At 42.0% G+C, this 25862-nt stretch overlaps 1 protein-coding gene across 4 annotated transcripts in view; it reads right to left on the bottom strand.

The window, feature by feature from the left end:
- The window catches only part of chrm3a (cholinergic receptor, muscarinic 3a), a 90153-nt gene extending 64604 nt beyond the window's left edge, over positions 1 to 25549 (bottom strand). For 3 of the 4 annotated variants that reach the window (XM_037122989.1, XM_037122988.1, XM_037122987.1), the window contains exon 1: positions 25346 to 25549. The gene's annotated coding sequence lies outside the window, so the exon portion shown is untranslated. Of the gene's footprint in view, positions 1 to 4996; positions 5462 to 25345 lie in introns of those variants that run through there. The other variant, XM_037122991.1, reaches the window with a different exon arrangement.
- Positions 25550 to 25862: the final 313 nt, after the last annotated feature.

Raw genomic sequence — 25862 nt, 5'->3', positions numbered from 1 at the left:
GGGTACAGTTGAAAAGTTGTGTATTTCAGCTTTAAAGACCCAGTGTGTAGGATGAAGAGGGATCTGTCAGTAATGGAGTATGATATTCAAAATTACGTTTTAATTGTTGTATCCAAAACTATCAATATCTATCAAAAGAGGCAGCAGCTCCTCTACTACAGAGTCCACTGTCTAGGGTGAGACAAGAGATATTGCAACCACCCATCTAGCTGCCACTAAATCCGACAAGAAAACAGGGATGTTTAAAAGAAGGTTCCTCTCGTGCTGCATGTAACCTCGGCAATCAAACCCAGTGTGCCATCTTGAAGTATGTCTCTGTAAAACTTCTAAAATGCATCTGTAAGTAGAGAGGATCAAGGAGGGAGAGGCTTGGCAGGGGGGCTATTAGCAACGACTCACAATTGTAGCCTTTGCAAAGGTCTTTTCTGCACCTGCGACTGAAAGAGGTGTGACACACAGCTGGAGTAGACAAACCATGGTGAGAGCACAGCTCGACAAACGCTCATTGGCATTCAGAGGTTGTACTAGTTGTTTAATCATCATGACAAAATGTGTAATGAAACTTTCTGTCCTTCATCGCACTGTTCTAACCACGTTTAATGACATTACACCTTAATATTACTCGTGTCATTCTCATGTGACAGAGATCTAACCTTATATTTTACTGATATTTCTTTAAATCATCTTACGCAAGGAGAAGGAGAAAGTGAGAAATGAGAAGAGGGTAAGGCCTTGAACCCTTAAACATGTTTTGGTGAGTAGAGCTGAACAGAAACATAATCTTGTTTTGTTGCCAAGAAAACTCCACAGGGCACCTTAAATATTCTCTGTCCCTTCTGCATCTGGACCAGGTCTTTCAGCAAAGTCACATCTGATGGTTATGGCTTTGCAGCAACGACCCTGTGGTGCAAGAGATACAAACACTGAAACAATGGCTGCTGGCGTGCGCAGTATATGGCTCTTGGACTGCGCTGGAATACCTGCCAGCTTGATGCAACATCTACTGTGAGTGAATGAAAAAACTGTCATCAGAGCAAATGACTCATGGCCATATTAATGACTCTCCTGTGTTGGATCGGGGTGGGCAAACACAGGCACACACTTCCCGGCGTTTATCTAGCTGACTTCACTCAGCCGAGGTCAGCGGATTACTATCCGTCTTGTAGGGCCGGATATGAAAGCTTCATATAAATCTCTGTACTGCTAGAGCTGTACAGCAACAAGCACTACAATTCCACAGTAGAGAAGTAGAAATGTAGAGGATGTCAGGGTTTAATATAGTCGCCCCATTTACTCTGTCCAAGTGAGAGGCATGGCTGTTATTATATACTCTTAGAGAAACAAGAGAGCCATAACAGAAGTGAAAAGCAGGAGAAAACAGAGTTTGAACCTCTGCAAAAGGATCTCAAGAATGTGCCACTTCAAGTAAGCCCCGGTGCTAAAGGACACTTCATCTCTGAATTTAGCCGCATCTTTGACCCCGTGTCTGCTGCCATCAGGAGCCAATTGATCCTGATGAAGCAAACACTGTCAGATAATGACAGATCCAAGCCAAGCCACATCAAATTACAGTCAAATAAATTCACATAAAGTGCTTTAAATAAACAGGATGTTTGCAAAAAAAAAAGTGCAAAGTGCATGAGTCATCAGTGGAGGGACGAGACTTGAATGGGTTGAGGGTAGTTATTTGCCCAGAGTGTGAATTAAAAATCCGAGCGCGGTCTCCACATCATTAACCCTTCGCAGCTAAACTGACCCTACAAGTTCATTTGATCTGATCGTGTTGTGGGGGGGTGTGGAAGTGGAACGGGGAGGGTGAGGTCTGCGGGGGCGCCCCTTTGATGCTGTAATGCTAAATTTCTTTTATCTCTGGCGAAGCGTTTGAGACCGGGCCGCCTGTCCAAAAAACTCAATTAGAGCCACTCTGACTGTGAGCCGAAAGCATGAGAGAGGAGGCGTGAGGTGTGATCGGCACGGGGGGGGCAATAAATGCAACCATTAGGACGAATGGGACTGCAAACTGAGTCACACAAACAAAAAGAGAAGGTTTTTAAGACAAAGTCTCCTCTCTTTAACCGCAGGGGGACGGAAAAAACAGCGGCAATCACACCAGCGCTGCGCCTGGTAGCAAGATGACCAAGAACAACCAAATTCCTGTTTATGATTCTCTCTGCCTGTTCCGATTTCCAGCTGGTGAACAAATAATCTTTTCATTGAAGTTCATGTTAATGGTTAGCATTGTGTTTCATGGACAACTGAAGGCAGCCTGCTTGACAAATGATGTGTATCCTCGCCGCACGGAGTGAAATTCCTCAGCCCATTTAGCAAGCCATCATCCAGGGCATCATCGGCGCAAACACCACCAAGTAGCATAAAAGCATTCAGAATCCCAAAAGCTCAAAGCTCTTAGCGAGCTCGCTCAGCCGAAACCTGTGTGGGTTGTTTTTCCTGCCCCCGAGAAGCATATTGCACCTTCGAGACAAGGTGTAAAGAAAAGGCGGGGATGGGAAAAAGTAGGAGGCTTGAAGGGATGACAGGAAGCAGAGGAGGAAGATGTGTCTGGCAGACCCCCTCAATATTATTTTGTGACTGTGAAAAGAGGCGCCGCAGCTCAGGTGAGGAGGGAGGAAAGGGGAGAGGAGGGGAAGTGATGGGGGGGATAGAAGCATCGGCACAGCTTTTTACATCGGGCCTTTCATCTCCCTCCTGCCATCGGTCATCAGAAATGGGAGAACGCCGACCCCCAAACACGTTCCAATTCCTTTCAGCTCAGGACCGGCTGAGGCGTGAAAGAATGAGAAATATAAAGGAGGTTATATTACAATGTCCCGAAAAGGACCAAAAGCATTATTCACAAATTTAACTGCAAAGTCCCGCAGCCAGCACCAACAAAAGAATATTCTAGGTTTCCATATATAAATGGTCCTCCAGCAGGCAAAAGCCACCTCAAACTTTCATCTCGCAAGATGACTAATAATCATGAAACACTTCCTGTGGATGATGTAGTCCTGAAAGAAGTGGAAAAAACATCTAGGTAAAAGGTCAAAGAAGAACGAGAACAAAGTTATTATAAAATCAAGCTTTCTGTACAGTATGTAACAAAAACAAACTTACAGACAAAGGAAAAGGCTTTTCTCAGACATCGCAGAGACACCCCGGGTGATTTTTAATATACTGTGGCTTCACTGTAATTCGACGTGTATAAGACTGAGAAGTGTTTGTGTTTTTAAGAGACGGCTTCAGAGTGAATTATATGTTTACCAGTGTTGTGAAAACTTGCCTTTCAAAATCATGGGAATAACATCTCTGGCCATTTGTTTGTCTTTTTCACAAGTTATTTGTCCACTTCGACCTTTTAATGCTGCACAAACAGCAAGTCATAAACAGTGGGGGTCAGGCAGGATCTTCACTGAGGGAACATACTGAAAATGAGATCAGAGCTACTAAAGCGCAGCATTTCTACAGAGGAGCTGCAATTCAAAGACGTGGCTATTACTCAACACTCCTGCATTAAGATGCCGAAAAACAACTAGACCTTTGTTTTATATTTTGTTGAGTTGTATAATGCATGATCCCAGATGTTTTCAACATAAATCCCTTATGTAATGTTTGGTAATGTAGGTACTTTCATAACGGACATTTACAGATGTAATGCAGTGATTGCAACCCAAAACCTAACCAAACTGCAACTGTACGATGTGTACCAGTATGTCTGTCACTTTCAAACTGTAACGTTCATGTTGTTTTGGAGACGCTGACAATTAACCTACTCAGTCGTTCAGGTACGAAGATGTGTTGGAATAAGACATTAATAAATAACTTTCATTAGCAATCGTGACTCATTAACAATAAAGGACACATGACATCAGCATAATTACTGACATCATCAAACTTTCTTTTGGCAGAAATTAATCTTAGAATTGTGCAAACACAGAAACCTGTTAAAATATATGTTGTAATACAAAAAAAAAAACTTGACAGTGTTTCTGAAAACTCAGATACTACAACACTTTCATACCATCAACAGTTGAAAGGCTGTATGTTCACTCGAACGGTGATAAAACAGGTATCTTTTACTTTGCCCGGAAAAGCTGCGGTAAGCCACAGTTGTTACAGCTGAAGGGTTATTACCAATCAGGCCAGCTGTGTCTCTTTGCCTGTGTGACTGAGGGGAGTGAGGGAACAGCTGAGCCTGCCACAGGAGGTGACGAAGACAAGAGAAAATGTTGTAAAAATTCTCTCCCCAGGACCGAAGAAGGAAGATTTGGAAACTAAGCCCAGGAGCTGATGAAAAATAAAAACCAAGGAATACATTTATGGATACCCAGACTAACTGCTGACTTGTGCTAAATGGAGCAGCAAGCTTTTCCCTTTCTGAAAAACATGTGCCCACAACATAAACAACATTAGCTTTAAAGTTACACTCCATGGAGCTCACAGATGAAAATCAGCAGTGAGCTGGAGGGAAGCTCAGGTCGTTTGAGGGAATGTTTTGGGGCTTGCACAAAATTACAAAGTGTGTCTTACTGAGCACGATTTATTTCATTTTGCAGCCGACTCGTTGTCCAGTGGGATGCCAGCGACCTTATCTGTAGGGCAATTTGTTATCCAGTGAGGAGATTATGAAGCTGAGAAATATACTGATGTCTCCACAATAACCACACTTCTATTTCAACTTGGTTTGATGAGAGGTTTGGAACCGAATTCCATACGAATTAAAACAAACTCAACACATTTAGAGAGAGATTCTTACACTTAAAGCAACACGTAATTTGGCACCCCAACAGTTTCAGATTCACTCATATGCCACCGCTTAAATATGAACAGCTGTACACGTGCATTTGGAATGAGTCGACAGCTTCGCAAACGGCCAAACATGAAGCAAGTGCAACAACACAGGAGCTTAGAAGGCCATATAATATCACTTACTCAGTCAGCTAGCTGCTACTAGCTAACTGAGCTAACTAGCTAGTGGCAGCTACAGTTAGAAGACTACCTTGGTATCTTTTTTGGAGACCTCTACTTCGCAAAGCTGACTGACTCATGTCTCTGGCCTTTTGCTTGCTCACTGCCTCTTTAGCTTCCTCCTTCAATGTCCTCTTTGGTCTTTTTGCCTCGGTCCAGTTCTGTTCCAGTTGCCCGCTAGCTTGGCTCCAGTTCTGAAGAACAACCTGGCATCGCTCCCTGCCAGCATTTCCTGCTCCGGGCCTGAGAACCTCCTCCTCTGGGCGGGCCAAAGCTGCAAACACCAACAAAGTTTTCTGAGCTCACAGACTTTGCAGGGTCAGCTAGCTGCATGGCTAACTGAGCTAATTGAGCAGGTACCGCTACCGTCAGATAGCAGTTACTTAAAGCTTTTTTTGTCCATCAGAAAACGGCTTAATCACAGAGAGTTGACGAAGGGAACCTGGAGGACGTCAGAAGGAAAACAAGAATTTTTTCTCCAATATGATCCAGTGTGTGAAATAGAGCCGTACAGCGTGATGTCGTTCTCCGAGTAGATGTTCCAGCTGATCCAAGTTATCCAAGCAGAGTTAGTGATGACAGCGTCACCAGTATCATTTATCTTAGGTAAAATAGTTACATAATGTTGGTTTAAGTTCTTGGTTTGTCACATCCATTTGATTGGCATGCATTTCTATCACAGTGGCTCTGCACCATTCTGTCAGATGAGCTCTCTATTGATGCACACATTCATGTCCAAAATGTGTCCATTTGTACCCATTTTAATTTGGATCTTTATAAAAGGTTGACAGTGTTATTTACATTTTTCATACAACTGAACTGTCAACTGCAGATGGACCCCCTGAGGTCCAAGTACTACAAGTGGGAACTATATAGCATACTATAGCCTATTCAGGGCTTGAGAGGGTATTTTAATTAAGACAAATAACAAAACACAAATTAGCATCAGCATGCTCTGTCACCCACTGTAATACAGGAAATCATGTGTTCGAAGCCTGAAAATACCTGCAGTACAGATGCACAGGAGGTCGGGGAATAATAAGAGACCTAATATTATGAAAAATGCAAAACACAATCAAAACCACATGCATCAGTGAGAGTGCGGCTTAACAGCCTTATTAGAAAACACCCATCCTGTCAACACATAAACGGATCCATAGTTTGCCATTTGGAGTGAAACAAATATGGAGGCTCATGCTCCTGCACTCCTTTGTTCCTTTCTCTGCTCTGCTGGATCAGGAGTTAATTCTGCTCAGAGTGACTGTGGGCTGCAAGTGACAGCAGTGAATTAATGATTCATTATGCCCAGTGTAAGCAAATAGTGAGCCGGCGATGGAGGAAAATGGATTTACGCACATCCAGCGCCAACCATGACATCTTTGCAGCTTTTGAGAAATATTCGGATATGCACGTAGAACTCAAAGCAGCACTGTTTTTTTTTTTTCTTAAACCACAGGATGAAAAAGACACATGCAGCTCAGATCCACATTTTTTTTTTTTTTTTTTAAACTGCTTCTTCCGAAATCTGAAACCCGAAAACTTTGACATTCATAATCATTCATTATGAATGTGATATATTGCTTGCTCAGCCAGAGGCTTTCTTCTAAATGAATTTTCCATTTTCTTTTCATTCAGGTCAGTCACTTGAGTCTCAACATCTTAGCCTCACCATATGTTCAGAGGCACTATGAAAACAGTCAGACCCTGTTAAGTCTGCAGGGTGTTTGATGCCGCAGAGGACATCATAAAAATTTGATAGTTATGTCAAAAATACTCCTTCTTGGTTTGGGATTATTAATGCAGAGAAAACTGCACAATTGCAGAATGTGTACTACATGCATATTCCATTAAGAGGCACAACGCCGGTTTTACTGATGATGTGCTTTAGGACACTTTGTGTCAAACACATCAGACTGTTTTTCTGGTTCAGAACTCCTGGTGTAGCTATAATACGAACGCTCTATTAAGGTTCACACACTGAGTCTACAAACCTCTTAATCTCCTGTGTCCACGGATCACCTCTGGGCTGTACATTCAGCTAAGCATCACAGATCAGAGTCTTGCTTCTCCAGTTCCTATTTAAGGGACAGTATAGTGTTGCAAGGATGTAATTTTGGTAGTTTACGCTTCTGCAAAACACAGAAACATTCTAGTTTGTACAAGTCATCAGTGATGTGCAACTTTGACATTCGTATAAAACCTGCCACATCACGGTCAGATTGCATGTTTATTATTCGACTTTCAAATCAGGAGTGAATGGTGGCGGAGTTACAAGATGAAGCTGCTACACAGGTGAATGCAGTTTGTGTCTCTATCGCTATGTTTGAACGTGTGAAACTACTATTTTTATCACGGGGCAACTGTGTTTCAACATTTATAAGCCTGATACCACTGGGTATTCTGGGGACATTTCCAGATGTGTGTGTGGCGACAAAACCAGGTGATTTTAACAAAACCTGAGGACTTTTCCAGCTATGCTTGTGGCAACCTCGACTGGATATTTTCCATAAGAAATCAGGACATTATGATGTGTTTTTGGCAACTAAAACTGGGTGTTCTTCACAGAAGTCAGACCATCTCCAGCCACATTTGTGGCCTCACAACCAGGTGTTTTTAAAGAGACCATGGGACATTTCCAGCCATGTTTGTCCTGACTAAAATAGGTATTTTAAAGCAAACCATGAAGTTGTTTTAGTGCCTAAAACTAACCAGAGCTTCTTTGCCATAAGAGCTTGGAGTTGACGTACCTACAATCTTAATATCAGTGGCAACAGCTTCAAGAAATAAAATATAGATGGTCTCATGAGCAGGTTAAATGTGGAGACCCCGATGTCTCCAGGTCGCCTGGATGTACAGCGAACCATCTGCATATGTCACTCTGATGGATGAGGCTGGAGCAGAGATCGAATGGCCTCGCTGTTCAGACAAGCCTTAGGTTGGGACCCATCCTGTCACTTCCACTGACGGATGGTTGCACTGAACACGAACACACCCGTACAATCACAGCGACAATGCTCCGATAATGGCAGTGAGGGATTTTGTCTGTTCCGGAGGCAGGTGGGGGGTGTTAGAACTAATCAGTGTGAAGCGTGCTCCTACAAGGAAAAAGTAGGGAGTAAAATGCTGTGAGTCCGTGGACTAGACTAAATTCAAAAACGCTAAAGAAACGAAGCCCCGGCATCACAGTAAATACATTCAGTGCACAGGAGATGAGGGATTTCTGGTTTCATTCCCCTGCAGTCCTCCAAAATATGTTAGTATGAAAGAATTGATTTTCTCTCTCAGACACCCAAAGACCGCAGAAGCTAAAACAGAAGTAGATCAAATAAGGGGGTGAGGGATTTATTCAAAACTCGGCCGAAAAAATTCTCCTAATAGGGACACACTTTCAGAGCTGTTTCAATAACAATTTCACATGAGTAAACTTCTGTTCCTACATGCTGGATACTGTGTGGCATATTGTTCAGACCACGGCAAGGATGAAAACTAAAACAAAATCCTTGCATCGATATAAATAAAGTGATTATTTTATCAGCATTATTATTGTTGCAGCTCATGTGGCGGGGATGTAACGGTAACAATGTTACATAACTAAACTGAACATGTTTATGCTTTGGCAGTCGTGATGTTTTCAGATTTGTTCTGTAAAACGGAGAAAAAGACAAGTGGCTGCGGCTCCAAAAAAATGTCTGCCTCGAATGCAGCCATCTGCAAAACGACTCGTCATTTCATTTTTTCATGGCTCTTTGAACAATTTTACATGAAAGACAAATGAATTCTTATTCAGGCTCTCCGTCTCTCACCCAGCCAAAATGAGATTTCGTGAACATGTATGGTCGGGGCGTCTTTGGAAGCAGGTACCTGTATTGTTGTCCGCACACATGCACCATTTAACTCTATTTGCGCTGCACACCTCTAAGTATTTCCACAATATGGATATGAGATCCAGTTGTGCAGGAAAGTTGCAAGCTGACAGACAAGCATGCTGCAGAGCCTGTTTGACAAGAGGACTTAAAGTATAACGCTGCTCAAATCAGCATATCATGTCAGAGCTGCAGGGATGCATGTCAGACTGATTTGAAAGGGACAGTTTACCCAAAAATAAAAAATAAAAATAGCCCTTTTTTTCCCCTGACCTGTGGTGCTGTCATATCATCTTAATTGGTTTGGTGTGTGTTGGCAATTTTTGGAGATATTAGATGACACTCAAGGTGGCAAAAATAAATAAATAAATAAAACAGTAATGTTCCTTCTGCATGGTGATACAGTTAGTGGGTGTAGTTTGGCAGGAAATAGGGACAGACTGACATTTTATTTAGTCAAGGAGCTCATAACCAGTAACTAAGTCTTTACCCCATTCACACTGGACAAGAAAACGCCCCTTGTTGTGTTTGGGACATTGAGTGAGACGACAGAGGAAGAATGCTGCATCAGTGACAAAGTAGCATAAATTAACCTGTTAAGCCTGAGCCTTTGAGCACCCATTGTAATGGAGTGGAGCGGAGTGCTCTGCACTAAAACCTCTCTAATTTTGTTCTGATTAACTTTATTAGCATAAAAGTTGGCAGGGGTAATGTTCAGATGTCTGGCTATGGGTCACTAGAGATTCGGAGCTGCAGCTGCCTCATTCTTCAGTGATATTCATCCTAAAATTGTACTGCAATTTATACCGTGTGCCAACTTAATTTACTTGGACACAGCGACATATATACTTATACTTACACATCAAATATGTCAAGTGTTCCCTTTATTATGATAATTTGATTAATCACATCACCTTGTAGTTGCAGATATAAGTTCTGTTAATCTTCGAGCGAGACAAAAAACCCAGTTAATGATAACTGGCCGTGCAGATAATAGGTCCATGCCTTGTTGGAAAAAAAAGTTCAGACAGGAATCCAGCCGTTTGTGGATTATCTTTAGTTACCAGGTCATGCTTTCTGGAATGGGACACTGTTGTTGAGTTTTAATTTTTAATATTTTTTTTGCACTTTAGACACCACAAGCTGAGAACCATCTAGTTCCTCTGTATTCCAGGGAAGGCAAACATCTCTACAGCTCGAACAATTACACAGACAAACTATAGATTTTCGTACTTTCCCCTTTAATGAATTATTCAGTTAACAGCTGCAGCTGAAGCGTTTTGACCAAACAATTTGTCTGGATCAAATAACCTGATTAGAAACAAAACTTATTTTTCTTTTATGCGTTTCTGACAAATTTCTCATTTCACCCTTCAACAGCTCTTAGAAATATTCGGCAGGGAGACGAATAAATTTCGCTTTAGACACCTGGCACTGCAAAGACTGAAAACAGTCAAAAACATATGAGTCGTGGAGTTTTTTCAGACTGTCTGGAGTCTCTAGAGTTCCTCAGTATTCTCGCCTGGATGCTGCAGTTCAGCGACAAAGCATTTCCCTTCAGGAGCCAAGTGGCCTCAATCCCAATTAAAACACACACATGTGGCAGTGATATGATTAACTCTGTTCACCTTAGCAGAGGCTGGTGCTTGGAAACTAAGCATGGAATTAAGAGGGGAACCCAACACTGGATTGTGAGCAATGTAAATAACCTCTGTCACATCCTGATTATGATATATAGACACCAAAGTGCTTTTCTTGAACTTGCTGCCAAAGCTGAGATACAATGAAAGAGGTCATTACCAAACCGGGGACATGACTCAGACTCTCTTTCATACGCTCTCCGAGGAACCGTCGACCACTGTTAAGCTATCATATCTCCTCGGGTCCTGATATGTAACGTATAAATAATAAACACAGCGGCGGCGGGGAGGTCACAAGGTTACCCCGGCTCCCCTGGAGGTTTTTCAGCAGCTGAGGATTAAGCATGATGTGACTGATGTAACGATAGCAGCTTAAGAGAAAATGAAGCAGATGACTACAAACTCTAACTGCCCCTCCATGTCTTTGCTGAGAAAAGAGATTTAATGAGATTAATTTAAAGAGCTTTAGGGAGACTAATCTGTGGAAAAAAAAGAAAGACAGAAACGAGCGGTTAAATAAACATGAACAGCAGAGAGGAAGAGGTGGCACGGCGCGAGAGAAAACTGGAGGAGTTTACTCGGGGTCACCGGCAACATGTAGCATCTTTAATGAAATATCATCACGGAAAACGAATGTGCGAGCTGAAAAAAAAGTGCCGCAGCAGTTTAACGTACCAGCTCGAAGCCCTCCGGGATCACACCCCCAGTATTTTACAGTATTTATTGCATCTGCTGGTACACAGTGGCGCACTGGGTGTTTTAATCATTTAAACGGCTACAAGCAGAATTATTAGGTAATTATAGCATCTGTTTAATTGTTGTGACGGCAGAAGTTTGTGTTTGTTGACAAATCTTACAGTCTAAGTTCAGAGGAAACATACGGCAATTCTTTTCTTTCTTCTTTTACACTAGGGGGCATAAAGTCGGGATGTCTAGCCACCTGTTAAAGGTGATGACCCAGACTAAAATGTCCCAACAACATCTTCACTGACTGTCATGAAAGTTTGTTTCTGGAGGATGATTCCTATTGGCTCAGATAATCCTATGACTCGTTCCACCAGTGACAACTAAAAGTTGACATTTTTTTGGTTTTGAGTAAAATATCTTGACTGTCACTGTTTGGATCACCTCCTGTTTTATCTCCTCAAGTCACTTTCTGCTTCCTGTCTTTGTCTGTTTTTAACCCCTGTCTCTGCACACCTGTGTTTGTCATCCATGTCCTGGTCCCGCCTCCCCGTCAGGTTTTACCTGGTTTGCTGCCTGTGTTGTACTGTGTTTTTTTTTAACTTTGTTTTTGGTTTGTGCTTAATAATTATTACTGTTTTGATGCCAGCCTTTATACCTGCCTTTTTTTTTAGGGTTTTCAATTTTATTTGTATTAAGGTTTGTTTTTTCTGTTACTTTTTCTGTTCTGTTGTTCTGTTACCTGGCTGCCTCTGCGTATCTACAACGGGTCAATTTCTAAAGAAGTATGAACCAGCTGACAATGACGAGACGAGGTATGAAAACAGACAAAGAATGCGAGTGGAAAGTGAGATTTGCTTCAGATATTCATGTCCACACCAGGATGATAATCTGGTCAAAATTTCAAGTCTATTTATTACTAGACACCTGAAAAATTAATGACCTGTGTTCAGTGCAAAGTGGCAAATATCAGCATGCAAAAAATCAAAACAAAGATAGTGCACATTTTAAAAACGATACCCGCTACACATTAAAATGTTACTGCGCTATCTTAGCATGATAATATTAGCGTTTAGCTCCATGCACCTATTGGATCAGGCTTGATGAATTAAAGGGGACTCAGGGTTTTGGCCACTGTAGGTAAAGTCTCTCTAAATAGAATATAATAAATATTATGAGATCAACAATACATTCTTCTGCAGTAATCTAAAAAGTGTTGTGTTACGGCTGTGAATTCCTCTGTGTTCTGAATTAAATGTTCATATCTAAGCACAGCAAACACAAACATCACCCACTGGGCATATTTTCTGATAAGAGGTGGTCTGAGTGGAGAGAGAGAGAGAGAGACGCAATTTCATGCCAAAACGGCTCACAAATCTGCATCTCGCCTCCTCATCTATTTGAGCACAGTATCAGCCGTGCTAATTCCCTCTCCTCAGCGCGAGCGGGGGTTTTGTTTGGAGCAGAAAGATGCACAAACTTAAACTAAGATGGTGTCTTGCTTTGTTGCCTCCGACAGCCTCGCCGCCGATGGAGCATAAGAGCCCCATCGCGTCCTTTTTGTCTTCCTTGTTTTCCACTTACATTTGAGGAGATTTAAACTGAACTCAATGCCAAGAATCCAGACTTTATAAATCAAGCTGATTTAACCATTGTATTTTCATGTTTACATCATATATTTGGCTGACTAAATATTGATAAATAATGAGCTCCCACAAATCCAGCACGTTGCCTGTATATGCAATAAATATGCCCCGCTTGGGTTATGATTACATTTCAAAGAAACACAGAGGGTACTAAGCCAATAAACACTTTTTCTTTTGTTTTTTTTCTACCAACATAACCCTGCCAAAAACTTTTGTATGGAGATGTGCCAGTTAATTCCATCCATCCTCTCATGCCTCTGGCCTGCTCTTCATCTCAAAGACACCACTAAAGTTAATGTACTCTGGCTGTCTGGTCCTCCGACCACATCGCCCTGTTTCTGTAATGCCTCAGAATCTGATGACTTGAAATGAGATTGAAGGCTTGGAAAAAAACAAATACTTCCCCAGCTTTTCCTTGTCAAAGCTGTTCAATAAGGCCTGCACGTTATGTTTGTTGGGTTTTTTTTTTTTTTGCACCGCTGATAAGGACGAACAAAAAAAAAGCAGATGACCAACCCTGAACACCTACTGCAGTGATTCATGTCGCTGCGCCTCTTCCACAAAGCTTTGATGCCATGCCAAGTTACACACATTCCGCCGATGAGCTCGAGATTATTATCACTCCGCTAAATGGAAGTATTCCCCGGGGAGGTGTTAGAGGTTTTCACTGCTCCATCCACAAAACACGGAGGAGTGAAAACACCGGCGAGGGAAAAGCAGGCATTCACCGATCATGACAGGGGATCGCTGCTGTAAGGATTACACAGTATTTTGTTACTGAACGCGGGAAAACTTTATTCTATCCGTTATCGGACAGTAACGAGATTGCAGCTGATAAATGGAGCCAATGATACAAAACAGAAGAAGGAGTTTCAACGCAACAAATCTTATAAAAGATAAGGCTGAGAACTTCTATCATTATCAACCATGAGGAGCAGAGAATCGTCGCCTGTCTGTATAGGCTGAGGAAAAAAATCCATATGATGCATCTCCAGTTGATTTTGCTTTCATGCGTATGAGGCCGTCTCGAGGCCGAGGTGCACGGCTGGGTGAAGAATCTCAGGTGAATCCAGACTCGACAGTCAGCATCAATATTCCTTACGACGCTGCTTGAGGCTGTAGATTTGTTGTGGGGTTTTCATCTGTTTCACAAGAGAGATGTTTGGCCTCTGGTTTTAATTTAAATAGATGTATATATACATTACCTCTTGAACAAAAATGAGTGAAAGGACCAAGAAATTAGTATGTCAGCAGAGCTTGTAGAGAGCATTTCATTTGATTTCACTCTGATGAAGATGGCTTTGTGCATATTGTTAACAGGCCTGTCGTGTACATAAAAAGAGCGGAGACATAATTGTAAAGGGTGCATCTTAAAAGCCACATGTTCAATCTAGTTGATGGACTAAGACTGTTTCACTTCCTCTTCCTTGTAATCAGGCTGTTGTCTGCTTGTTACTCTTATGCAACACTTCAAATCCCAGTAGGAGCGTTAAACATCTGCGTCCCTCGTGCCTAATTCTGTCTCAGTTCTCCGACCTGTCCAAAAGAGTTCCCCCCCGCTGTGCAGTAAATCAGTGACAATAAAGTATTGAACCAAACGCTTCCTCAGGCACACACTGACAAGACAGTAAATTGGAGTTGAATTTTTTGTTTTTTTTGTTGCTTCAGACTCATGTAAATGTCAGCTGAGGATTCGACCGGCTGGCTCGAGGGCTGTGGGTCTTGCTGGCTCGGATTAATTTTCCTCTACAGAGTTTAGCCAGAGGGCTCGCTCCACAGCTCACCTGAGCCCGGTACAAGTTCTACAAACCCCCTGTTTCTTTCTGAAACGTCAATCAACCTGCGGAAGGAAAGACTGAAACAAAAGCTCTGGTTTGAACTCTTCTGAAGAATTGGCAAAAAATGTCACTCTCACATCTGCTTCAGGGGGAAAACTAAGAAATCAAAATTTCACAGAGAGGTCATTTTTACTTTACTTTGTGTCGTCTGACTTTGACATTTGGTGTGAAGGGAGGTGATAAAACAAAGACCAGCAAACTGCTACACAAGAAGGCAACCTTCAAGCACCGCTTCATGTGCAGGTAGAACAAACAAAGTTTGGTAAAAGAGGTAAATCAGGTGAATCCATTAAAGAAAAAAAAACAGCTGGGTAAACAATTATCCAATCATGAGGGTGACATTAAAGTAAAGATCAATAATTGATCCTTAAAGCATGACTGCACCATCTGCTTAAAGTCTCCACAGTGCTACTCGGGGAAAAAAAAAGACAGATGTTTGTCTTAACGGCTTCAGAGGCAGCACCAAAACGATCAAAATATGATTAAAGCACAATCAAGAACGTGCCCTCCGCCTCAAGACATACATATAAGAGCACATTTACACTTTAAGGGTGTTTTTATACCTGACCTGTGGTGGAAATGGACCCGGGTGCATTTTCCAGGTTGGTGTGGTTCATTTCGGCTGGTGTGAAAACTGTCACTCAAACCCTGGCGCGGACCAAACAACCGGACCAAAGGTCTTGGATTGCTTCCAAGTGGAGTTTGGAGTCCTGCACTTGTGTTAAATGCACTTTTCAATTTCAGAGTAGGGCATCAAAATGGGTGACCTAAAAACTGCTGTTCTGCGTGATGTCACACCTGTCACAAAATACGCATATCACTAAAATAAGATACTAATCATCAACAGGAAACCAAACAGGAAACAATCTTAATATCATTAATGGGTCAAAAGTTGACAAAACTGTTATGACTGTATTCTGCTGCATGTGCAGGTGAACACAGTGACTATTTGTAAGAAAAGCTGATTGTTGAGTCTCATAAACACACAACAGATGCAGTGCTGCGTAAATTGCTGTGACATCTGACTTCCTGGCATGGGTCATGATGATGCACCAATGAGATTATCATCATCAGACCAGAACTAAAACGCAACAGTGCGTAGTTTTGTTCACTTGGTCCGGACCACGTGAACGGAAGTACACGTCTGAAAACACTTGAGTGTCCCAGGAACTACTTTTGAGGTGTGGTTCCACCACGGTCTATGGACACGGAAATGTGTCATGTTAGAGCGCTGATGTCTATAAAAGTATGGTTATCATTCCATGCTGATGTGTCCAACCACAATGGACAGAAACAAAATGGTCTGCAGCTGTAAATTTTCAAATATGATTGCTGAAAAAAAAAATGTTGTACAATCAGAAATATACGTAGTCCCTGGTCCGTGCAGTGAGGACGAAGTTCCTACGGTGGAAACGTAGCTTATGTCATTCAAACGTGCACATATATCAGCAAAAAGGCAGATTCTTTGGATGTTCCGGATGTAATAGTCTACGATACTCTCAATCTATGAAACAACACAGCCACAAAATCAAATCAACACCTGACATCAGACCCCATGCTGAACATAGCTGTAGGACTTTGAACAGCAGCTCACACACACACACACACACGCACACACGCCCACACACACAGTGTAGTTAGCTAATACAGTAGAAATGCTGCTGTTTTGCACAGCAGCTCCCCACATATATTATCAAAAACCCCAGTTGGGAGCAACTCAGCATAGATATTAGCTCTGACAGGTTGGCACAGCAGCCAATCAGCACCTCCAATTCCACTTGAAAAATACACACTCAACACAAATAAAACACACTCGCTCACCTTTTTTTTAAATCTGAGTCCCATGAGCTTGACAACAGTGTCCCTTTATCTGCATCCAGCACTAAGATCCTCTCTGCAGACATAATGGCCAGCACCCATTCAGCCTCTCTTGTACCATATGCTGCTTCACAAGTACTTTTTGATCGGTGCTGATGTGGAAAAAAGATCACTCGCGCTGTTTTAATTGTGTGACAGGTGTTGAATAAAAGAGAAGCCGAGACAGCCCTACACTTCGATGTGAATTACTGAGGGCCATTAACATAGATAGGGAAGGACGTGCAGACACACTGATGACACGAGGAAAGTGTGAGATTATTCACGAAAAAAACACGAGACTGAAGCGATTTTAGTTCTTTAAACATATTTTAAGTCACAACACTACGGACAAAAATCATGTGAAATGAAAAAGGCAGAAAGGATCAATGATAAACCGTTTATGTTGGTTACGTTCTCCACCTCGCTCCAGCCTCTGACGCGATCTGCAGATGGAGCTCTACAAAGCCAGAAAGTGTGATTAATTCAGGATGTGTACCAGAGCCGAGCGCTTGATACACAATTCGACTCACTTGATATGTAGCTAATGAGCTGGATTACAAAAGCGAGAGGGAGTCAAGCAGAAACAAACAACTGGAGAAAACCAAAAAAGGGCACAGCAGGCACCGTTTTCACTTGTAACGCGCTCAACGCTCCACAGCAGAATCCTAAATAGAGCTGAAAAAAAAACTCTGACACATTTATTTTGACGGGAAGCTTATCACGCAGCAGCATCTAGTCTAACTTTACGATGGAGTGATTGGACTTTAAACACTTTAATTAAGTTTTAAATAAGGAGGCTCTTGTTGTGACATTAGTGAAATATGATTCATGAGCTCATCATCTCAGAGCGGTAATGAAAAGGTATCCTCACTAATCAGAAATATTTTTGTCTGAACACATTAAAGGAGACATGTCATGTTCTTTTTTTTATGTTTTTCCTCTCCTTTATAGGTTCTGTTGCGTGTCAGAGGTCTTGAAAGTTAAAAAATCCAACGGGAGCTCCCCTTTCCCACAGAAAACCCTGCTCCTGAAACGCCTCATCAGTAGTCCTCTTTAATGCTGTGACTTTGTGACATCACACTACATCACCATGTCATATATTTGCATAATTTATGCCAAGCAGCTAGTTTGGCCCGTAAGAATTAGCTAGCTCAGGCATGTGTGAGCTGACCAATCACAGCAGACTGGGTCACAGGCGGGGGGCCTTAAAGAGACAGGAGCATGTAAACCTATTCTAGTAGTAACCCAAAATAAAATCATGAACCTGGAATTGAGCATTACATGTCCAAATGATATGAAATCAGATCTGTATGCTCACTGAATCGAGCATCCAAGAGTTAATGGTGCCTTTTTTTTTTTTTTTTTTTTTTTTTTTAAATCTAACGACCAACAGATGTTTGTTTGTCTACAGCAACATCTGTCAGGAGGAATGCCAGTCGTGAATTATTAACTTAAACGCTGATTTTATCGAACAGCAGCTGCGACAGAAATCCTTCCACTCATCTCCAAAGTATAATAGCATCTGCTTTTACCGCACAATGAAGGCGGCATGTCACGGCATGTGGTATTCTTTAGATTCCTCCAGCCTGAAAATTCAATCAAACATCCCGCTGACAGAACGCCATCATCACTTTGCAATCACGAGCCATAAACGCAAACTGCTCAGTCCATAGTGTTGCCTTGATGTCAGGAGATGGCTTCCTCGAGCGTGTCACTCCACATGCATGATGATGGAAAGCATTTTTAGTTTATTGTGAGCAATTATCCCATCGTACGTAAATGGATACATCTTTTCACTGGAATATAAAACGCTGCATTGATGGAGGGAAGCAGAGAGCGGACGTACTCTTTGGAGAATTCAGCAAAGTGGAAACAAGAATCAATAACGTTCAAAGAAAACTTGAAGGAAATGGAAAAGAGGCATTGTGCAACAGCATTATTGTGTTTTAGATTGATTTTTGTAATACTTTAGAGTAAGACTTTCCTTTCCCTAGTTCTTTTTGTTCAGCTTCCCGTCATCCCTCGGCTGCAGCTCGCTCATATTTAGAGTCGTCTGGTCACTGCTCTAAGCTTTTTCTCAGGATTATGAAACGGAAGCCAATATGAATGTGTCAACAGAGGGTAATTGCTATCTTATTAACACTTTAAACTTGCGATGACCAGACCCCACAAAAAAAAAAAAAGAAAGACGTGGGCGATCCACAGATTTTTTCAAGAGGACGTTCGGCTCACATTTCCCTCCAATTGTTTACGAGAGCTTGTTCTTGTTCGAAATCTGTTAGTTTTACTTCAACTCCGGATCTTTCACCATCAGCCACTGCGGGTAGATGCTCGCAGAACAGAACTGAGCTGCGTGCACCAGAGTTTAATTCACGGAGCAATCTTTAACGCGATCGATGCTGTGTGAAAACTACATTACCTCGGAATAATAAACAAGCCATCAGTGACGGCAAACATTAATCGGAGCAAATAAATGTAACGCTGAATATTGAGAGATTGGGGCCGGTCCAAGTCAAACATCCATCATCCTCCTAATGTCCTTCCTACGGGTTACACTTGAGTTGATGCAGAAACGCTGTTGGAAGTTTGTTTTTTTTATTTACAGTGCACATACTTCACTCTCTTAGTCTTTGTTGTCTTTTTCGCTGTCCCTCCCCCCACCCCACCTCTTCCACGCATGATCAGCACAGCTCTCTTCTTTATCCTTCCCTCCGGACCTCCACTGAATGATGTGTAGCAAGTTGTTATTGATTTTATTTGCCGGGAACAAAGACAGAGAGGACATAAAAGAGCCGTCATATATTAGACATGAATCTGAATCCCCCCTCCCTCCTCCTCCACCCAAAGATGAGGTTTACATCGCCAGGAGAGCCGGAGTAAAGACAGCGAGACAGCTTCCCGGAGAGAGGCGGTGACACGTGGCAGAGGATGTGGGTGAATGATAAAGAACGGAGCATGGAGAGTGTTAAAAAAGAGAAGAAACAACAAAGATTGTAAGTGCATCAGCAGCAGCAGAAGAAGACAGGGCCTGCTAGACGGCTCCAAACTGTATGGAAATACCGGTGTGGACGGCGGCACTGCGGGATGTTTCTTCACGCACAACATTCACAGTTACGGCTGACAGATTAAAATGTGCTTCCACCAGGAGGTTTATAAACCTTAAACACCTACATGACTCCAACCCTCCCTCAATAAATCACCCTCCCCTTCTCCTGGCCAATACCTGACCTCTGAACTGTTACTCACTTTTATCTCTACTTGCTGTATGCTGAACATACACAATATCCTAAAGTAAACATAGTGCAGCATCTTTAACAGCCCTGAAGTGAGCGCCTTTTTGCCGCCAATAAGGGGCATCTCCAACTGAGCTTTTGACAACTAGTAAAGGTCAGCGAGTGTCACCTTAACAAACGTGGTGTTGGCCGTAAAAGACCGCAATCGCATCCTCGGGGCACCTTTATTGGAAGTAATATAACCCTGATACAACAAAATAAACTGCAACGTCAATAACGTGATATTTGCATGAGGCGCCAGTATAATTTTGATTGAAACCCTGCAAAGGTACTGTGTCTAAACTCAAGGCTGCATAAAATATCTGTGAGAACGATCGTCGTCAAAACGTCTGAAAAAATCTTAAATGTTGACATGGACGCTAATCTGCATAAAACATGACAGAATTCAATTCAAACGCATTTTAATTCTAAATTCGCTCCATATCTTATTGACACAATTTTATGTACAATTCTACAGGTGGTTTAACAGCTCGAGCAATTTAGAAAAGATGACATTGAATTGTTGTAAAGATGGAAATTTTAATCAGTATCTCTTATCGATAATCGGCGGCCCTGACAATCGATTATCCTTTACTCATTAATAATGTATGAAAAGTGTTGGATGTTTTCCCATTGGAGAATTGTTTGCAGGCTACATCAAGATAATAAACAAAATAACATACAAATAATGACGAAAATGATGAATTGGTAAATTATTATATTCTAGTTGTAAGTGACACTTCTATGGAGTTGACACCAAACCTTCAACAGGAATTTTGCCTCATCCATCTTTGTATCCCCACAATGTTGGCAGAGCAGACAAATGAACAAGTGAATGGTAAACTTCCTCGTCATTTTGACACCAGTGATCCACGAGGGCGTAGTCACATCAAAAGCCACCCCTCGGTCACTCTGTCTTCCATCGAGTGAGGGCAGCTTCACCAAACTTCGATCAAACTGTCAAAACTAGGCAGTGCTGATAAACTACACAGCAGGATTTAAATCAAAAATATCTTTTAGTGTGCTGTTTGGACAAGCACCACATATACATGTTATTCCAGTCTGAGAGAAACAATCATGCTAAGTGTGTTCCTTACTTCTAATTGGACAGATTATCAAAGGTTTACATAACCACTCACTGTCCTGTAGAAGACTCCCTCTGATCAGGTCGGATCAGGCCCGTCTCTTCCAATGTATGTGTTTACACGAGGCATTCTGATTGGGTGATTATTCATAATATGAGTGAAATACAAGAGTCTGTGAAAGCATAGCCAGTGTCTTCGCAAGCACCGTGTCGCTGAAGCTAAGCAGATCCCGTGAACATGGGACAACAACAGTAGCTGCCCAGAGCGTGGAGACAAAGACGGAGAGGCCGAGCACACACCCCACAAGGCTTTACTGTAACTGCGCCGTCAGACAGCACGTCTACTCACTGGAGAAACAACAGAAGGACGTGAGAGGAAGTGCAGCGCTGCATAAACACAGCTGTTTATGGACAAGCAGACACTGATTGACAACCTTTCTACCTAATCCTGAAAATCACCCTCTTCCATCAGCACTCAAAGTCTGCGCAGAAGAACTCATCAAATGACACATTGCGCGGGGGAATGTGTGTTATTGTTTTAATAATTGAACCGAGATGGAAAAGTTTCTGCCCATGCAACCCTCTAAAGATAGACACTGCGCTTTGCTCTGCTGTGGTCTGCGTGGCTGTGAAAGTGGATTAGATGGGCTTTAACATCAAGACGAGCTCTAATGAAACCCAATGGGAGAGTTAGTCCGTCTGTTTGGCCAGCTGACTCCTGTAAAATACCCATCACTGTCTCCTGTTGCCTGCTCTAAAAGTAGCCTGGTGGTGCCAGTCAGTGCCTCTGGGTCATACTGTTTGATTATATTGTCTGGATCATACAGCAGCTGAAACTCTCTGTCTGGTTCTCCCCATCATGCATGCTTATTTCATATTCTCGTGTCCGCGCCTACGGAAGCCAAGAACCGCCATGGATTTTGCTTCTTTTTTAATGCACTGTTATCTCATGATAACAACTTATTATCTCATTAACTCGATATAACATAGATTGTTTTCTCATGATAGCAAATACATTTATTTTGTTATCTTGATATGACAAAGATTGTTTTCTCATGATAGCAAATTAATTTATTTCGTCATCTCGATATAACAAAGTTTGTTTCTTCGTGATAATGACTTATTATCTCGTTATCTCGATATAACAAAGACTGTATTCTCATGATAGCAAATTAATTCATTTCGTTATCTCGATATGACAAAGATTATTTTCTCGTGATAACGAATTAATAAATAATGTGTTCATCTTGATTTCAACTGACAAGAGCTGCAACGAATTACGAATTACAGCTTCCGTAATATTAAATGAATTAATAAACGTTTAATTACGTTTCATATTACATTGCTAAGTTAATGCTAAGTCTACATTTACATTACCTTACCTGAAGCAGCTGGATAGATGGGAGTTTGTCAGCCACTCATCTGCTAACTGGTAGCCCCTAAACAAACCCAGTCAAGTAAACAACAACAAAATGTCATTAATTAATTCATAATCACGAGAAAACAATCTTTGTTATATGGAGATAATGAGATAAATTAATTTGTTATCACGAGAAAACAAATCTTTGTTATATCGAGATAATGAGATAATAAGTTGTTATCACAAGATACCATCTTTGTTATACCGAGATAAGATAAGTTGTTATCACAAGATAACAATCTTTGTTATATCAAGATAACGAAATAAATCAAGTTGTTATCATGAGAAAACAATCTTTGTTATATCGAGATAACGAAATAAATTAATTTGTTATCATGAGAAAATCTTTGTTATATTGAGATAACGGGATAAGAAGTCGTTATCACGAGATAACAGTGCATAAAAAAAGAAGAAAATGGTCATTCTCTGCTTCCGTACGTGACAGTCTAAAACATGTCACATTAAAAACCGAGAGATTATTTGGTGATAAGAAGTTTGACGTTTTAGGAAATACGTTTATTTGTTGAGAGTCAGATGTGATCACATCATATCTGCATGCTAGTTGGCGTAGCTGAGCATAAACATTAGAAACAGCTTAAGAACTTCAATTGATTTCACTGAAATACAGCTTCATCGATGAAAAGCTGCAAAAAAAAAAAGCACTCAACCTGCTGATGTAAGCCCAAAAATGACTTTTACTGAGGGGAAACTCAATTAAAAACCATATTTTCCATCATATGCATGAATCATATACGTCCTTGGAAAAGTATCTTTCACTGAACTACAGCTTAGTGTGCGATGGTGCACATGAGTGCTTAACAGCTTGACTGGCTCATTAAACTTCATGCATCCCCTTTGTTTACTCCTTACAAACATCCAAGTGTAAAATATACAAGTTGTGTATTCAAGTTTTTTTTTACGAGGACTCTTGGCAGGAGGCAGTGGTCATATTGTTTTTTTTTGTTTGGTTTTATTTCACCTTTGAAGGGATCCAGGCTAGCTCTTTATCCCACTTTCACTCTAGATGCTGAGCTGAGCTCACCAGCAGCAAACTGTAGCATCATGTTTATTGTACAGACATGCTGTTTTTCATCAAGTGTCAATCAGCTGTGACATCACCCATGGACTACTTGTTTTCCAGGCCTTGAGTTTGGCATAATGACCACAGTCATGCCCATATTTGGAGGTTGAGCGGTGTAAAAATAATTTATAAATTGAACATCATGCTGTATCAAAGAAGCCTGGAAAGTAGAGATTGAGACCATAAACTAAATAGACACTGAGGTTATAAATCAACTGAGAAGTCATTTTTTTCATAAGCTTACAAAGAATCTGACTTGTTTTTTAAACCAACAGTTGCCCCCTGCTGGTGATTAGAATGAATGCAGGTTTAAGGCACTTCAATATTGGCTTCAGTTTTGAGGCATGGGAGATATGTCCACATTTTATTCATCTGACTCAGACCAAAAAATTTTCCAGAAGCCCCAATCTGTTCCTTGAATGATTACACTGAATTTTAAGAAGAAGGGGGGAAACGCTAGACATAAAAAAGCACCCAATCCATCATCCCCTCTTGTTCTTCTCCTCAATTTTTCAACAGCATCTGAACATTTTCACCATCTTGGGTTCTAATGAGCCAAAAGCCTCAGCGTGTGTCCTCACGCCTGCACCCACACAGAACTACAGGTACAGCAGAAGATTAAAAAAAAAAAAAAGCAGAGACATTTTCATCCTACTTGGAGCCGGCTACATCTCAACCATCAATGTACCATCCTCCACCCACAGCCCATTTGGGAAAGTCATAACGGTGATCAATAAGGCAGTAGCATTGTGCACAACAAAACCATTTGTCAAGGAGGGCAAAGACTGAGAAAGTATTACTCAACCAATATTGACCGGGGCTCAAACAATACATCAAACTGTGAAGGCTCTATTGCTGTTTCACCTTTTTGTCTCCCGTCTCCTCCTGCATGTGTCTCTCTGGTTTTTTTTTGTTTTGTTTTTTTTCTGAATGTCTCTCCCTCACGGCAGGCAGTGGAAAGTCACAATCATCCAAACAAATTCCAGCTCCACCTTTCACAGGCCGTGCATCTCACCGTGCGTGACACAAGAACTTGACTGCACTGTTCCCTGACAATGAGCCGTGTTGATGTATTGATATAAAAACACTCGGATTGTGTTGATATATGCAACACATCAAAATGTTAAACTGGAGAGGTGTGGGGGGGGGATAAATCGTGGATCACGTACAGGGCGTCCGCACTGTCAAACTCACACTGTGGCTCCTGTGATGAATGGCTGCAGGCGTGGACTAAAAGGAAAATATTTGCGCCATGGCACAGATGCTGTTCCCTCTGCTCTTACTCATTATCCAGCAGCACAATGTCAAAGTACCCCCAGGTCACTGAGAGGGAACATTCCTTCACATGGCCATCTATGGGCAGCATAAATAAACAGGCACCCCAATTCATGAAAGCCCTCCACTTGCCATGTAAGGACACGATTAATTTCCCTCTGTCTGTCCACAGCAACAAATATCAGATCACCAAAAATAATAACCAATGTGCCACAAGGAAGGAGAGCGCGCATGAAACACAGTCAGCGCTTTTCTTCTGTTTGATTAACTTTCACTCAGGAGATAAGAACAAGGTTTCCACCGTGTTTTGATTAACTTTACATGAGCATATTTTCCTCAGAAGCCACGTCGCCCCTTTTTCTTTTCTTTTTTCTTCTTTTTCTCTTTTTTTTTTTGGAGGAGAGTGCAGAGCGCAGAGAGGGCTGGGCAGGGATGCTCAGCCGGCCAGCAGCGGGGCACAACAGCAGCAGCAGCAGCAGCACTTGTTCGCCAAAGTTGCAATCAAACAATAGCACATTTAACACGTAACAGCTGTGAAATCCCGAGCTGCTTTGGAAACAGACACAAGTAACCATTCATATGCCGTGTTGTCTAACTTCAAAAAACGCAGCGTTGCGCGGCGTTAACAGCGGCGGGGAATCACCTCTTTCTTACAGAAGGCGACTTTTCTGTGCGTAAAATAACCAAAACTTTCCACTTCCATGTGTCACGTTCACCTACCTCACAACATTTAAGTGCGCGGGTCAGGAGCGGCACAAGCAGACGGGGAAAATGGCAATCCAGTCAAAGTTGTCTCGGCTCCATGTTTGGCACAGCGGCAGTACGGCAGTCCAGTCTACTCAGATCTGAGGCGCTAACAGAACAGCGAGGCTCGCCACCCTCTCCCGTCAGCGAGCCGTGCATTGGACGGCGATGCGCGGTGCACCGCGGGATCTCCAAGGGCGCACGAACCAAGCAGCGCTTCGGGATTGGTCAGAGCGGCCGTGACGCACCGGCAGGTGGCACACCCGGCGAAGAAAAAAAAAAAGAAGAAGAAGAAGGAAAAAAAAAAGAGAGAAAAGTCCAGATTCATTCATTGATAATAGCTGTGGGAAACTATAGGAGCTTGACACACACACACACACACACACACACACACACACACACACTGGCACATAAAACCAACAAACACACCCTGTGGGACTCGTTCAGAAATGTCAGGGTCTTGCCTTCATCGTTGCCTCTCCGCACGCTGAGT

This window comes from Acanthopagrus latus, chromosome 15, assembly GCF_904848185.1.
Source record: "Acanthopagrus latus isolate v.2019 chromosome 15, fAcaLat1.1, whole genome shotgun sequence".
NCBI classification, from domain to species: domain Eukaryota; kingdom Metazoa; phylum Chordata; class Actinopteri; order Spariformes; family Sparidae; genus Acanthopagrus; species Acanthopagrus latus.
Note: the sequence above shows the minus strand (reverse complement) of the source record. Positions and strands in the feature narration are given on the sequence as shown.